This window comes from Nicotiana tomentosiformis, chromosome 12 (assembly GCF_000390325.3).
Source record: "Nicotiana tomentosiformis chromosome 12, ASM39032v3, whole genome shotgun sequence".
Classification (NCBI taxonomy): Eukaryota; Viridiplantae; Streptophyta; class Magnoliopsida; order Solanales; family Solanaceae; genus Nicotiana; species Nicotiana tomentosiformis.
This window is the reverse complement of record NC_090823.1, coordinates 3,785,406-3,800,567: the sequence shown is the minus strand read 5'-3', so window position 1 is coordinate 3,800,567 and position 15,162 is coordinate 3,785,406.

The window sequence follows — 15,162 nt, the reverse complement described above, 5'->3', positions numbered from 1 at the left end:
AATCTGCTAAGTTCTCCCGGGAAAACCTTTCTGCCGAGGTAACCCAACGCAAAGAAGAACTCAAGCGCCGAGTGGGTTTCCTCGTTGTTGAAAAAACTTATGCCATGTATAGCATGAGGAGAAAAAACTTGTTAGAGGCCAAAGCTGGTGTCATTTACTTTGATGCCGAAATTGCTAAGGCATGCGAGCTTGAGTTAGCTGCTAAAAGTGGACTCCCATCGAGGTCTGATGTACCTGGCCCTTCTGCTTCTGGTTCCAAATTTTCGAGAACTGAAGAAGAATCGTAAAATGATGATGTCGAAGGCCAAACTGATGAAAATGTTGAGCCACTGGTGGACCCACCTACTTCTCTCGTGGATGCGGACACTTATTTTCCTCCTGGTTCCGGAGGCACTGCAGTTTAGCTTTTCTTTTCGTTTTCCCATTTTGTACTTTTACCGTTTTGGAATGTTCTTGTAAATAAAGACATATTTTTGCTCAAGTATTGTTTGAGTCTTACTTTCATTTGAATATCCATGCAAGTCTTTAACCTTTATATTTGCTTAATAAATCTGCGCATATTTTTCTGCTCGCACTTTACTATGTGTAGTCTCGGATGCATTTTCCTCTAAGCACTTTGGTTCCGAGCGTTATCCCTTTTACGTGAGGGTTTCTACAAGTATTTGCGCAAGTTTACTTTTTGCGTCCTTTCGTGTATGTCTTCGGGTGCATTTTTCCTCGAAGGCATTTTGATTTCGGGCATAAATTATTCTGAAACCAACCCTTTAACGTGAGGGTTTTCATAAGAGATAGACCTCTTATGTTTACGGTGCTCTTGAAGAGCACGTCTCGTGTTAATTACGGTGCTAACATTTGAAGTACTTATTTAACTTTCAAATGACAAAGTTAGTTCATCGTTCATACAAGAAACAAGATAAAAAAAGGATTTGTTTTCATTTAATTCCTTCTATTTTAAAAGGTACACAAACATTTATTATGCTAAGAAATTTCCATTACTTGTATCTAGCATTTGTTATGATAAAAAGAAATTGCCATTACTTGTGGCTATCTTGTACAACTTGTTTCGATGGAGCTGGCTGCGCAGTCCCCGATTTCGATGATGCATTTGGTTTCCGAATTTTTGCTTCCCAGTTAATGTGGCAGTCAATGTTGTTGTATCCTCATATCATCCCCCCCCACCCAATGTTCGAATGCGAATTGGAACACTGGAAGTCTTGTGTCTTCAAAGATCCCACCAATGAATTGCTAGATAATCCCTAACTCGGTAACATACCTTACTTCCCCTTAGGAATCCATGCTATCGAGCGAAACAATATCTAATAATCCTCTAGTAGTTTGGGCTCATGAACGGTTGGGTAACCTTTGTTCGGTAACAAGCTTAACTTCCCAGTGGAAATTTGCTATCGAACCAAAGATTATCTAACCGTCCCCGAGTGGAAGCTTGTTTGTTTGCCTTGCTATCAAAGGTTTTAGTATCGTTGTATTCGTAGTATGTTTTCTATCGTTGCTTCATTAAAAACCTTGCCAGAAAAAATCAATTGGGACAAAAACTGAACGAAGAGAAAAAGAGTGCAGCACATACTTTCCGCTTGAGTAATGTTTATCAGCAATAATATCTCTTGAGGTGTGCCACGTTCCAGTTGTTAGGCAACCTGTCTCCATTATGGTTCTCCAACTCGTATGAACCTTTCCCAGTGATAGCTGAAATCCGGTAGGGATCTTCCCACGTTGGACCTAGATTTCCCACGTTAAGCTCCCAAGTATTTTGGATTACTTTCCTCATAACCAAATCTCCTACTTTGAAATAACGAAGGTTGGCTCTTCGATTATAATATCGCTCCATTATCTGCTTTTGGGTTGCCATTCTTACACGCGCCAAGTTCCTGTGTTCCTCGAGTAGTTCCAAGTTGATTAAAATTTTTTCATTGTTCTATTCTTCATCTGCCCGAAAATATCTCAAAGTGGGTTCGCCCACTTCTACCGGGATTAGGGCTTCAACACTGTACACAAGGGGAAAGGGAGTTTCTCGTGTGCTCGATTTGGCCGTTGTTCGGTAGGCCCATAGAACTCCCGGCAATTCTTCAAGCCATTTGCCTTTTGCTGCTTCCAACCTTTTTTTGAGGTTTTGAATAATCACTTTGTTTGTTGACTCCGCTTGACCGTTTGCGCTCGGATGATAAGGAGACGATGTGATCCTCTTTATCTTCAAATATTCGATGAATTTTGTAAATTTTGCACAGATAAACTGTGGCTCATTGTCGCATGTAGGGGTAGGCATAAAATCTGAAAAATTAAATTTCGACCCGGACCGAATTAGTTCGGTATTTCAGTATCCGTTTATTCGGTATTTCAGTACTATTTCGGTTTTATGAATTTCAGTTCTTCGGTATTTTGGTACTGTCCTCGCTATGAAGGTTTCGATATCTCGGTATACCGAATTATACAAGTTCACCTTCCTTCACTACCCATCCCAAATTATAAATCTCCGGCCCAAAATTTTAACTTATTAGTTCTTACCCCTAGCGAGTAGCCCACTAAGATTAAGCCCAACACACCAACCTAGTGATAGTTTAGGCTTTCTTGGAATTTAGCTAATTGCTTTCAGCAGCACACTGGAAGGTCCCCTATGCCTAATTGTGATGCAAAATTCAATTACTAAGTGCTTGAAAAAATAGATAATGATGTGATTTCTATTATAAACTTATTAGAAGCAAAGGACACATTATGTTGGTATGCTCATGTAGTACTTTCTATTAGAAATTATTAGAAGGAATTGCTTACATTCTGTTGTTGCTATGCTCATTTATCATGTAATTATAAATTTTCTAATGAATTAGAATTCAGTAGTTTATCACTGTTTAGTTTACAAAGACTTGGTACGGTACCGAAATCATACCGAAACTGTACTGAACCATACAAGAAGATACCGAACTACTTTGGTACTATATTTGGTACGCACAATTGATATGCCGAATACCGAAGTACCGAACCATAGTTTTCAAATACCATACCGAAGTACAGAACGCCCACCCCTAGTCGCATGCTATCTCATTTGGTATTCTGAACCTGCAAACTATATTTTCAAACAAGAAATACACCACTTCGCGTTCTCCGATCTTCTGATAAGGACCTGCTTCCACCAATTTAGAAAAATAGTCAGTCAGAATTAAAAGAAACCTTACCTTTCCGCGAGCCGGTATTAGTGGTCCGACGATGTCCATCCCCCATTTCATGAATGGCCATTGGGATAAAACCGAATGTAAGGGTACTGCCGGTTGGTGTACTAGTAGTGCGTAGCGTTGGCACTTATCACATTTTCGTACAAAATCTTTGGCATCTCGTTCCATGCGAGGCCAATAATATCCTGTCCGTACCAACATCAGCACCAAAGAATTTGCGCTCGAGTGATTGGGTATTTTTGATTTACCAGTCCGAAAAGTGGCTAGCATGTGTTATTTTTACGTATAATTAAGTACAATCAGTTTATAGCATATTGAAAAAGTAATGGGAAAATGAAACAGTATAGCCTCTCTCAGAATGATTGTTGAAAAATAAATATTTTTTGTGTATATATATATATATTGTATGTTATATACATAAATTTTATGCACTTTTCCGGCTATCAAATATAAATAGTTTCTGTCAGGGGCTAAAAGTGAAAAAAGCCCAAAAGTAAATAGTAAAGTGGACCGGCTATTTGTATAAGATCCCTTTATGCACATGTATATATAGTCCAATGAAACTATGGGCTCGCCCACTCAAGAAAGGCCCAAGGCTTTTTTCCTGAAAGGCCCAATTCTTTAGTTACTCAAATTATTGAGTTTTTTACTCACTTGATCATTTTTAACTATTATTTAAAAAAATAGCATCATTTATTATTTATTTCATAAAGAGCATTTTTTTCATTATTAGCATATTACAAAAATTAAGCCCAACATTCATATTCTTCACTCCGTTTTTTAAAATCTGATGCATATGTGAATGCCACCTAAATTCAAATTGTATTGATTTATACGTCTTTTATACTTTGTATATCAAGTATCACTTAAATTCAAAATGTATTTTTATGTATATAATTTTTGTATATTTATTTGTGAAGTGCCATCTTATTTTAAGATGTATTTTTAATGTATATTTCAAATATATTTTATATGTCAATGCCACTTTTAATTCAGGATGTATTTTTTTATATATATATTTTGTATATTTATATGCCATCTTAATTAAATTTAAGATATATTTTTTTATGTATATTTCACATGTATTTTTTATGTATATATTTTATATGTGTTAATTCAATATATTTTTTTTATATACGTTTTGTATATATTAACGTATATTATTATCGAAGTAAAATCTTTATGTTAAGAAAAGAAGAAAGATGGAAGAGAAAAACTTTAAAAAAAATTAAAAAGAAAACAAATGGAACAAATTTAGAAAATATATTGGCTTCAGTAGAAAATAAAATTAAGAAGATGAAGAAAAAGAAGAAAAGCTACTAGATAAAGAGAAACAAAGACATGATTTTTGTACAAAGAATTATTGACTTTCCATTCAAATTGCTTATGCTTAGAGATTAATAATTAATATTCATATTTTAATGGAACTGTGTGGTACAAATATAAATATTTTCCTGCCACAACTGTAATATTGATTTCATGCTACGAATTTATTATATTTCTTTTAAATTGTGACAGTTACGTAAAGTTCCCCTTTTTTTTCCCGAAAGGCCCAATTCTTTAGTTACTCAAATTATTGCAGTTTTGAGATGATTTCCTCCCTCCCTCCCACAAACTTAAAACATCCATTAAATTTAACATGGGATATTATATTTAATATCTCAATTAACACAATAAATTCTTCAAATTTTCAAATCAATTACACTAACAAAAATATCTGAGAAATCACGTGACAGGGGATTACAGGGACTTACTTCTTTACAACTGTTTGTCCAGCAAATTTTAAATATTTGAAGATTATTTTTTTACTTTCAAATACTCTCTTTCAACTTAACTTCGAAGATTAATCTTTTTCAATACAAACCAATTCATGTCCAAACGCCTCAGCTAACAGACATTTTAACATATAAGTCACGGGTTCAAGTCATGAAAATAATTATTAATGCTTGCATCAGGGTAGACTGTCAACGTCACACCTTTATGGGTGCGACTCTTTCCCGGATCTTGCCTGAATACAAAATACTTTGTGCATCGGGTTGCCTTTTTTCCGTCGTATCAACCAAAGGCTTAAGTAAGCATGTATAGATCACGGGTTCGACCCGTGGAAGTAGCCACTAATACTTGCATCAGGATAAACTATTTACATCGTCACATCTCTAGAAGTGCGACTCTTTCCCGAACCATACCTAAATACGGGATATTTTATGCACCGAATTGCTCTCTTTTTTTGGGACGTATCAACCAAAGGCTGAAGTATGCATGTTAGCTGGACTAGTGGCAAAAGGGGATGGGACGTAGCTATTACGTGTAGTATTAAACCTTTAATAAAAGTATCTGTATATTTGATTTGAGGAAACCCAACACTCAAATATAAAAGTGTGTTTTGTGAGAAACACGTTGTTATTTGAAGATGTGTAAGTTACTCCATCAATTTCAGTTACGTGTCTTAATTTTTCTAGGCACGAAATTTAAAAATATATCAAGTTAGAATCCATCCTAAACCAAAGATTGGTATCAGTGAAGATTTTTAAATTTTATAGTCTTAAACTAAATGTATGTGTAATATTATTAAATTACAGTTTAAAATTTGCGATCTTAGAAATGTTATTACATTCCTAAAGGGTGTATCATTAAAGATAAAATAAAAATGTTGGCTTTAAGAATTTACTAAATATAAAAATATAATATTTCTTTTTTAAAATAAACTAAATGTATGTGCATTTCTAAATATGCACATGGTGTTTATTGACCTAGAGAAAGCATATGACAAGGTTCCTAGAGAAATTCTCTGGAGATGCGTGGAGGCAAAAGGTGTGTCGGTTCCCTACATTATAGCGATTAAGGATATGTATGATGGGGCTAAGACTCGGGTTAGGACAGTAGGAGGCGACTCTGAGCATTTTTCTGTTGTAATGGAGTTACACCAAGGTTCTGCACTCAGTCCGTTCTTATTCGCCCTGGTGATGGACACGTTAACACATCATATTCAAGGGGATGTGCCATGGTGCTTGCTATTCGCCGATGACATAGTTCTGATTGATGAGTCGCAAGCTGGTGTTAACGAGAGGCTGGAGGTTTGGAGACAGGCTCTTGAGTCTAAGGGTTTCAAGCTGAGCAGGACGAAGAAGGAATACATGCAGTGTAAGTTCAGCGCTGAGCCAGGGAAAGTGGGCGTGGATGTGAGGCTTGATTCGCAGGTCATCCCGAGTAGAGGCAGCTTCAAGTACCTTGGTTCGGTTATCCAGGGGGGAGGGGAGATCGTCGAGGATGTCACACACCGTATTGGGGTAGGATGGATGAAGTGGAGGTTAGCATCTGGAGTCTTGTGTGACAAGAGAGTGCCACCGATACTCAAAGGTAAGTTTTATAAAGCGGTGGTTAGACCAGCCATGATGTATGGGGCTGAGTGTTGGCCCGTTAAGAACTCACATATTCAGAAGATGAAAGTAGCAGAAATGAGGATGTTGCGGTGGATGTGCGGGCACACTAAGATAGATAAGATTAGGAATGATGATATTCGGGAGAAAGTGCATTTGGCTCCCATTGATGATAAGATGTGGGAAGTGAGGCTTAGATGGTTCGGACATGTTCAGAGGAGAAGCCCAGAAGCTCCGGTACGGAGGTGTGAGCAGTTGGTTATGGAGGGCACGAGTAGAGGTAGAGAGCGGCCTAAGAAGTATTGGGGAGAGGTAATCAGGCAGTATATGGCGAGGCTCCAGATTTCCGAGGACATGACACTTGATAGGAAGATGTGCAGGTCGAGTAGTAGGGTTGTAGGTTAGGAGGTGGTTGAGTCGTGCCTTATTTCGTAACATGGTGGGACTAGCCATGTAGGATTTTTGTCTAAGATAACTAGTGGGAATGTTGTGGCTTACTATTTCGCTTTTCAGTGCAGGTCCTTTTTACTAGCTATCGCTTTTGCTTTACATCTTTCTTCTAGATTTCATGATGTTCCTATTTTTTTTATGACTGTTGTGGTGATACTAATATTTACTAATATTGTTTCCCTTTACTTTGCATCTTTCTTTTGGATTTTATGGTGTTCCTATTTATCCTATGATTGTTGTTGTGATACTAATATTGTCTTCCTTTTTTCCCCTTTTTGTCTTTTTGTTTTTTTTGAGCCGAGGGTCTTTCGAAAATAGCATCTCTACTCCTTCGGGGTAGGGGTAAGGTCTGTGTACACACTACCCTCCCCACACCCCATTAGTGAGATTTTACTGGATTGTTGTTGTTGTTAACATAAACAAAAAAAGTAATATACATAAATCGAAACAATACTTTATATGATCGTGTATGTAGTACTTCGACCATGCTATTAAAAAGACCTCATCCTTATGTTATTTAATTTTAGCGAGAAATGATGTTATTACAAGGTTTTTTATCTTCTAGTTACGTCCGTACACTTAAAATGTGATACACAATAAATCAAGAATAGTACTAAAATAATACGTAATAATTAATGAGATTGCAAATTGTTTACCCGTAAAACGGTACACTTAAATTTATACGTGGTTTCGAGATAAGTGAACTAATTTGATCCTGAAATAATTGAAGAAAAATGTAGATGAAACAACAGAAATGATAGTTCCGGGAACAAGGTTTCTGGGCACAACAATGATGAGATCAAAAAGCGGAAAAGTAAGATTGTATAGAAAATGATGTAAGTTTTTGCTAGACAATTTCGTGTCCCCAACAATGATAACTGGACTCACTATTTATAGCTGCGTCTAGGGAAGGAGGTCCTAGGATCGTGCCCTCCTTTAAAGTTAATTATGAGGATCATTGATGAAGATGTAACGGTGAATATAAATGTCAAATTCTTTGTAACAAGCCGTTGCTCTTAATGCTGCAGAATATTCCTTATTAAATGCTACCGGACGTAGAGTATTTAATACACCTTTATGAACGTTATCCCTTCCGGTGACAAGCGGAATGACTGCGTTCGGTCTTCAGCCATCCCCATCTAGGGTTCCACGTGTCTTTTCTTTAGACGACCATGTGTTATATCATATTTCACCCTATACATATAGTTCCCCTGCTTTTCGATGACATAACTTTGTGCTATCGAGAAGTTGGTAGAAATATTCTTTTTGCGAGAATTACTATAACTCCCTTTGAAGGCTTCTGACGGTTCATTAGACGCACGTCTCTCCGCATTTAATGCCCCAAACACGCGTCATCCCACAATTCAGAGCAACTTATGCCGATTATCGAGGTAATCATGGCCATGAATTTAACAGTCAAAATTTCACTTATACGCATCATTCTTTTCCTTTGCACTTCATAATTTCTCGAACTTCTAATTTGCATCTTTGTTCTCCATACTTTCTCTAATTCTCTTTAAACAAAAACCTTTTCCTTCTTCTTATCCAATGACTTCTTCCTCCGAGCGTGCCGGTTCTTCAAATAACAAGAATAAAGACTAGGACTCTGCTCCTCCAACGGTGGGTTCCATCATCCCAAGGAGACTCAGTACCACAAAGGACTTAGAAAAGAAATTCCCTACTGCTAACCCTCGTACATGGGTTGCTAGTAGGTACCCTTCTTCCATTCGTCCTTCAAGTATTCCTATTGTGAAGTAAGACTGCTGCTACCATGAGTTGGATATCATTATTCCTGATCTATCGGACCGAGTGACCCTTCCCAAGAAATGTTTTACATACTTTTACACGTATCCTTTTACTTTGGGAGCATTTTCTTTGAGTGAAGAGCTTGATTCTGTGATTACGAAGTTTTGCCTTCGCTACCAGGTGTGTTTGGCACAGGTAATTTCTTTAGTGTGGAGGACTGTCGCCTGCCTTCGGCGCTTGTGCCAGAAAACTGGAGAGAAGCTAACCTTAGATCATATGATGAATCTCTATTCTCCTAAAATCTTCTGCGGGGGAATGATATACCTCTGCAAGCGTGGCCACCAGGCTCTGCTCTCTAGCATGGATTATGACAACGATTTTGGGTGTATGGAATGGTTCGTTGCAGTCTCCACCAACGACATCATTCCGGCAACGGCTTCATCTTTTTCGCCCGCTTGGAACCGCACTCGTAAGCTTTTTGTTTAGTATTTCCTTTTATTAAGTATTTTTCTATAGCCGTATTGATCCTCCATTCTTTATTTTTTTCAGCAACTCGATGGATCCCACTGGTGATAGAAGGCTTGGACCGGTGGGTTCAAAAGATCTTAGATGTCATAACGACCGAAACTCGTTTGTGGAAAGAACTGACCCTTAAATGCGGGTGGAAGGCCAAAAAGCATGGTAATTTTAACTTACCATGCTTTCATTATTTTTTGTATATGGAGAACTTGGTTGAACCCTTCTGGCTTGTTCACGAAATTAGATCTATCTACGGGCTTTGTTGCTGTTCTCGAAGAGGACGTCTTGGCTGATCTTGTAGATGCAACGAGGCAACTTCAAGAGGCACTTACTCGAACAGGTATCTCCTGGCCTGTTTCGGGCGCAAACACTTCTTTACGGAGTCCCCGTCCGGAGGATAAACAACTGAAGAAAAGATGTTCCTCCGCAGCCGGGGAAAATAATAAGAGGGCAAAGATTTGATGCCCCCGAGTCATCTCCGGTGGCGATGGTGACTCGTCCTCCTTCCGGACCGGTAATAGACACCGTGATGATTGATGATGATGATGAATATAGTGATGACGGAGCTTCTCTACATAGAAGACAACGATCCTCATCATCTCAACATGATGCTCGGCCTGTTGAGAGAGTAACACCAATCGAAGACGATGCCTCGACACTTGGGGAGAGTTTAATTTTGTAGAGAATGTTAACTCCCATTTTTGGACCCCAATTGCTATACCCGGTACTGCAGGACTGAGTACTGGGTTCTTGCCGTCTTTGGTTGGCGAGCATCCAACAACCAGCACTGCATTTGATGCAGCTGCTTCTCATTCTTCAACTCTATCAGCTTCATCTCTATCTTCACCAATACCAGCAACTGCTACATCACTTCCATCTTCATCCACTCTTCCACCAGCAATTACTACATCGCCTCCACCGACCGTACTTGACCATGAAGAAGGTGTTCCTCTTCCACAGTCCCCATTTCATGGGAATTTGGGGCAAAATTATGTTGTCCCTTCTGAAGATCTACAGAGGAGGAGGAGAGTTACTCTTTCGATCTCTACCGTATGTTATTTGCTATCCCGGCATGTAGAGCTTGCTAATTACCTGAAGCCTTTGGCTTAGACAAATACTGGGAAACGATTCCGGCACTCTTGGGAAAATGTTTGTTAAACAATTCCATTCACAACGCCGCAGCAGTACGTTCCTTTCTTACTTTGCTATTTCTTCTACTTTTGTATGAATGTATTCTAAGTTTTACTTCTTCTTATTTTGTAGGCCAACTTTCATGATTCTGTGGGCCTGCGGAGGTTGATTCGCGAGAAGGAGGAACTTACTTCTGAACGAAATAAGCTTTTGGTGGAACGGGACCGAACTGTTCTCCGCCTCTCAGAACTGGAAACTAAAGCTACTAAGGTAGTTATTTTGGAGGCTCATTTGCAGCAAAGCGAGCAAGACTTGGTAACCCTTACCCAGGAAATTAGTCTAGTGAGGGTTAGATTTGATGAAGCCAAGGCTAAATGGGTAGAAGTCGAGGACGTCGTTCTTGCTACAACCGAGCGCGAGGCTACCTCCGCTGAAAGAGTGATTAACTTAGAGACATCCTTGAACTCCAAAATTGAAGAGCTTGCTGTTGTATGGGAGAAACACGCCCAGCTAGAAGAGAAGTACAAGAAAACTATCTAGCTTAATAGGCTCTTTAGTTCAACTGTCCGCGACCTTGATGCCAACCTCAAATCTGCTAAGTTCTCCCGGGAAAACCTTTCTGCCGAGGTAACCCAACGCAAAGAAGAACTCAAGCGCCGAGTGGGTTTCCTCATTGTTGAAAAAAGTTATGCCATGTATAGCATGAGGAGAAAAAACTTGTTAGAGGCCAAAGCTGGTGTCATTTACTTTTATGCCGAAATTGCTAAGGCATGCGAGCTTGAGTTAGCTGCTAAAAGTGGACTCCCATCGAGGTCTGATGTACCTAGCCCTTCTGCTTCTGGTTCCAAAATTTTGAGAACTGAAGAAGAATCGTAAAATGATGATGTCGAAGGCCAAACTAATGAAAATGTTGAGCCACTAGTGGACCCACCTACTTCTCTCGTGGATGCAGACACTTATTTTCCTCCTGGTTCCGGAGGCACCGCAGTTTAGCTTTTCTTTTCGTTTTCCCATTTTGTACTTTTACCGTTTTGGCATGTTCTTGTAAATAAAGACATATTTTTGCTCAAGTATTGTTTGAGTCTTACTTTCATTTGAATATCCATGCAAGTCTTTAACCTTTATATTTGCTTAATAAATCTGCGCATATTTTTCTGCTCGCACTTTACTATGTGTAGTCTCGGATGCATTTTCCTCTAAGCACTTTGGTTCCGAGCGTTATCCCTTTTACGTGAGGGTTTCTACAAGTATTTGCGCAAGTTTACTTTTTGCGTCCTTTCGTGTATGTCTTCGGGTGCATTTTTCCTCGAAGGCATTTTGATTTCGGGCATAAATTATTCTGAAACCAACCCTTTAACGTGAGGGTTTTCATAAGAGATAGACCTCTTATGTTTACGGTGCTCTTGAAGAGCACGTCTCGTGTTAATTACGGTGCTAACATTTGAAGTACTTGTTTAACTTTCAAATGACAAAGTTAGTTCATCGTTCATACAAGAAACAAGATAAAAAAAGGATTTGTTTTCATTTAATTCCTTCTATTTTAAAAGGTACACAAGCATTTATTATGCTAAGAAATTTCCATTACTTGTATCTAGCATTTATTATGATAAAAAGAAATTGCCATTACTTGTGGCTATCTTGTACAACTTGTTTTGATGGAGCTGGCTGCGCAGTCCCCGATTTCGATGATGCATTTGATTTCCGAATTTTTTTCTTCCCAGTTAATGTGGCAGTCAATGTTGTTGTATCTTCATATCATCCCCCCACCCAGTGTTCGAATGTGAAGAGTGCAAATTGGAACAGTGGAAGTCTTGTATCTTCAAAGATCCCACCAATGAATTGCTAGATAATCCTTAACTCGGTAACATACCTTCCTTCCCCTTAAGAATCCATGCTATCAAGCGAAAAAAAATCTAATAATCCTCTAGCAGTTTGGCCTCATGAACGGTCGGGTAACCTTTGTTCGGTAGCAAGCTTAACTTCCTAGTGGGAATTTGCTATCGAACCAAAGATTATCTATCCGTCCCCGAGTGGAAGCTTGTTTGTTTGCCTTGCTATCAAAGGTTTTATTGTTGTTGTATTCATAATATGTTTTCTATCGTTGCTTTATTAAAAACCTTGCCAGAAAAAATCAATTGGGACAAAAACTGAACGAAGGAAAAAAGAGTGCAGCACATACTTTCCGCTTGAGAAATGTTTGTTAGCAATAATATCTCTTGAGGTGTGCCACGTTCCAGTTGTTAGGAAACCTCTCCATTCTGGTTCTCCAACTCGTATGAACCTTTCCCAGTGATAGCTGAAATCCGGTAGGGACCTTCCCACGTTGGACCTAGCTTTCCCACGTTAAGCTCCCAGGTATTTTGGGTTACTTTCCTCATAACCAAATCTCCTACTTTGAAATAACGGAGGTTGGCTCTTCGATTATAATATCGCTCCATTCTCTGCCTTTTGGTTGCCATTCTTACACGCGCCAAGTTCCTGCGATCCTCGAGTAGTTCCAAGTTGATTAATATTTTTTTGTTGTTCTATTCTTCATATGCCCGAAAATATCTCAAAGTAGGTTCGCCCACTTCCACCGAGATTAGGGCTTCAGCACCGTACACAAGGGGGAAAGGAGTTTCTCTTGTGCTCGATTTGGTCGTTGTTCGGTAGGCCCATAGAACTCCCAGCAATTCTTGAGGCCATTTGCCTTTTGGTTCTTCCAACCTTTTCTTGAGGTTTTGAATAATCACTTTGTTTGTTGACTCTGCTTGACCGTTTGTGCTCGGATGATAAGGAGACGATGTGATCCTCTTTATCTTCAAATCTTCGATGAATTTTGTAACTTTTGCACCGATAAACTGTGGCTCATTGTCGCATGTAGGGGTAGGCATAAAATTTGAAAAATCAAATTTAGAACCGGACCGAATTAGTTCAGTATTTCATTATCGATTTATTCGGTATTTCAGTACTATTTCGGTTCTTCGGTATTTTGGTACGGTCCTCGGTATGAAGGTTTCGATATTTCGGTATACCGAATTATACAAGTTCACCTTCCTTCACTACCCATCCCAAATTATAAATCTGTAGCCCAAAATTTCAACTTATTAGTTCTTACCCCTATCCAGTAGCCCACTAAGACTAAGCCCAATACGCCAACCTAGTGATAGTTTAGGCTTTCTTGGAATTTAGTTGATTGCTTTCAGCAGCACACTGGAAGGTCCCCTATGCCTAATTGTGATGCAAAATTCAATTACTAAGTGCTTGAGAAAATAGATAATGATGTGATTTCTATTATAAACTTATTAGAAGCATAGGACACATTATGTTGCTATGCTCATGTAGTGCTTTCTATTAGAAATTGTTAAAAGGAATTGCTTACATTCTATTGTTGCTATGCTCATTTATCATGTTATTATAAATTTTCTAATGAATTAGAATTCAGTAGGTCATCACTGTTTAGTTTACAAAGACTTGGTACGGTAGCGAAACCATACTGAAACCATACTGAAACTGTACTGAACCATACAAAAAAATATCTAACCATACCGAACTACTTTGGTACTGTATTTGGTACGCACAATTGATATGTCGAATACCGAAGTACCGAGCCTTAGTTTTCAAATACCATATCGAAGTATAGAACGCCCACTCCTAGTCGCATGATATCTCCTTTGGTATTCTGAACATGCAAACTATATTTTCAAACAAGAAATCCACCACTTCGTGTTCTACGATCTTCTGATAAGGACCTGCTTCCACCCATTTAGAAGACTAGTCAGTCAAAATTAAAAGAAACCTTACCTTTTCGCGAGACAGTGTCAGTGGTCCGACGATGTCCATCCCCCATTTGATGAATGGCCATGGGGACAGAACCGAATGTAAGGGTTCTGTCGGTTGGTGTACTAGTGGTGCGTAGCGTTGGCACTCATCACATTTTCGTATGAAATCTTTGGCATCTTGTTCCATGCGAGGCCAATAATATCTTGCCCCTACCAACATCAACACCAAAGAATTTGCGCTCGAGTGATTGGCGCATATCCCTTCGTGGACTTCTCTCATGACATAATTAGCTTATGATGCTCCTAAGCATCGGGCCAGCGGGCCTTGGAAGGATTTTCTATACAATTGGCCTCTCTTGAAGCTATAACGTGCAGCTTTGGCGCGTAATGCCCGTAATGCTTTGGGATCTTCGGGCAACTTCCCGTTCTTGAGGTAGTCGATTATTTCACTTCTCCAGTCCCAGACTAGACTAGTCGAATTTACCTCATAATAACCATCTGTATCCAGGACTGAGTTCATCAGTTGTACTACAATCCCGGACTCCGATCTCTTTATTTCTGTCGATGATCCTAAGTTCGCTAATGCATCCGCTTCTGCATTATCCTCCCTTGGTATATGAGTAATTGACCACTCCCGGAATCGTGCCAAAAGATCCTGGACCTTTACCACTTATTGTTGTATACGTTCTTCTTTGGTATCAAAGATCCGGTAGACCTGATTCACTACTAGCTGCGATTCACATTTGATTTCGACAACCTCAGAGTCAAGTCCCCGGGCCAATTCGAGCCTTACAATCAATGCTTCATACTCTGATTCATTGTTAGTTAAAAAGATCATCCTGATGGCTTGCCTTAAGATTCCCCCGAAGGCGTGATTAAGACTATTCCGAGTCTGGACCTTTTTATGTTAGAAGCTCCATCCGTAAATAAGGTCCAAACCCCCGATGTCAATTCTGACACCATTACTGCCTCCTTGGTTGCCAGAGGCAGTAGTCCCAG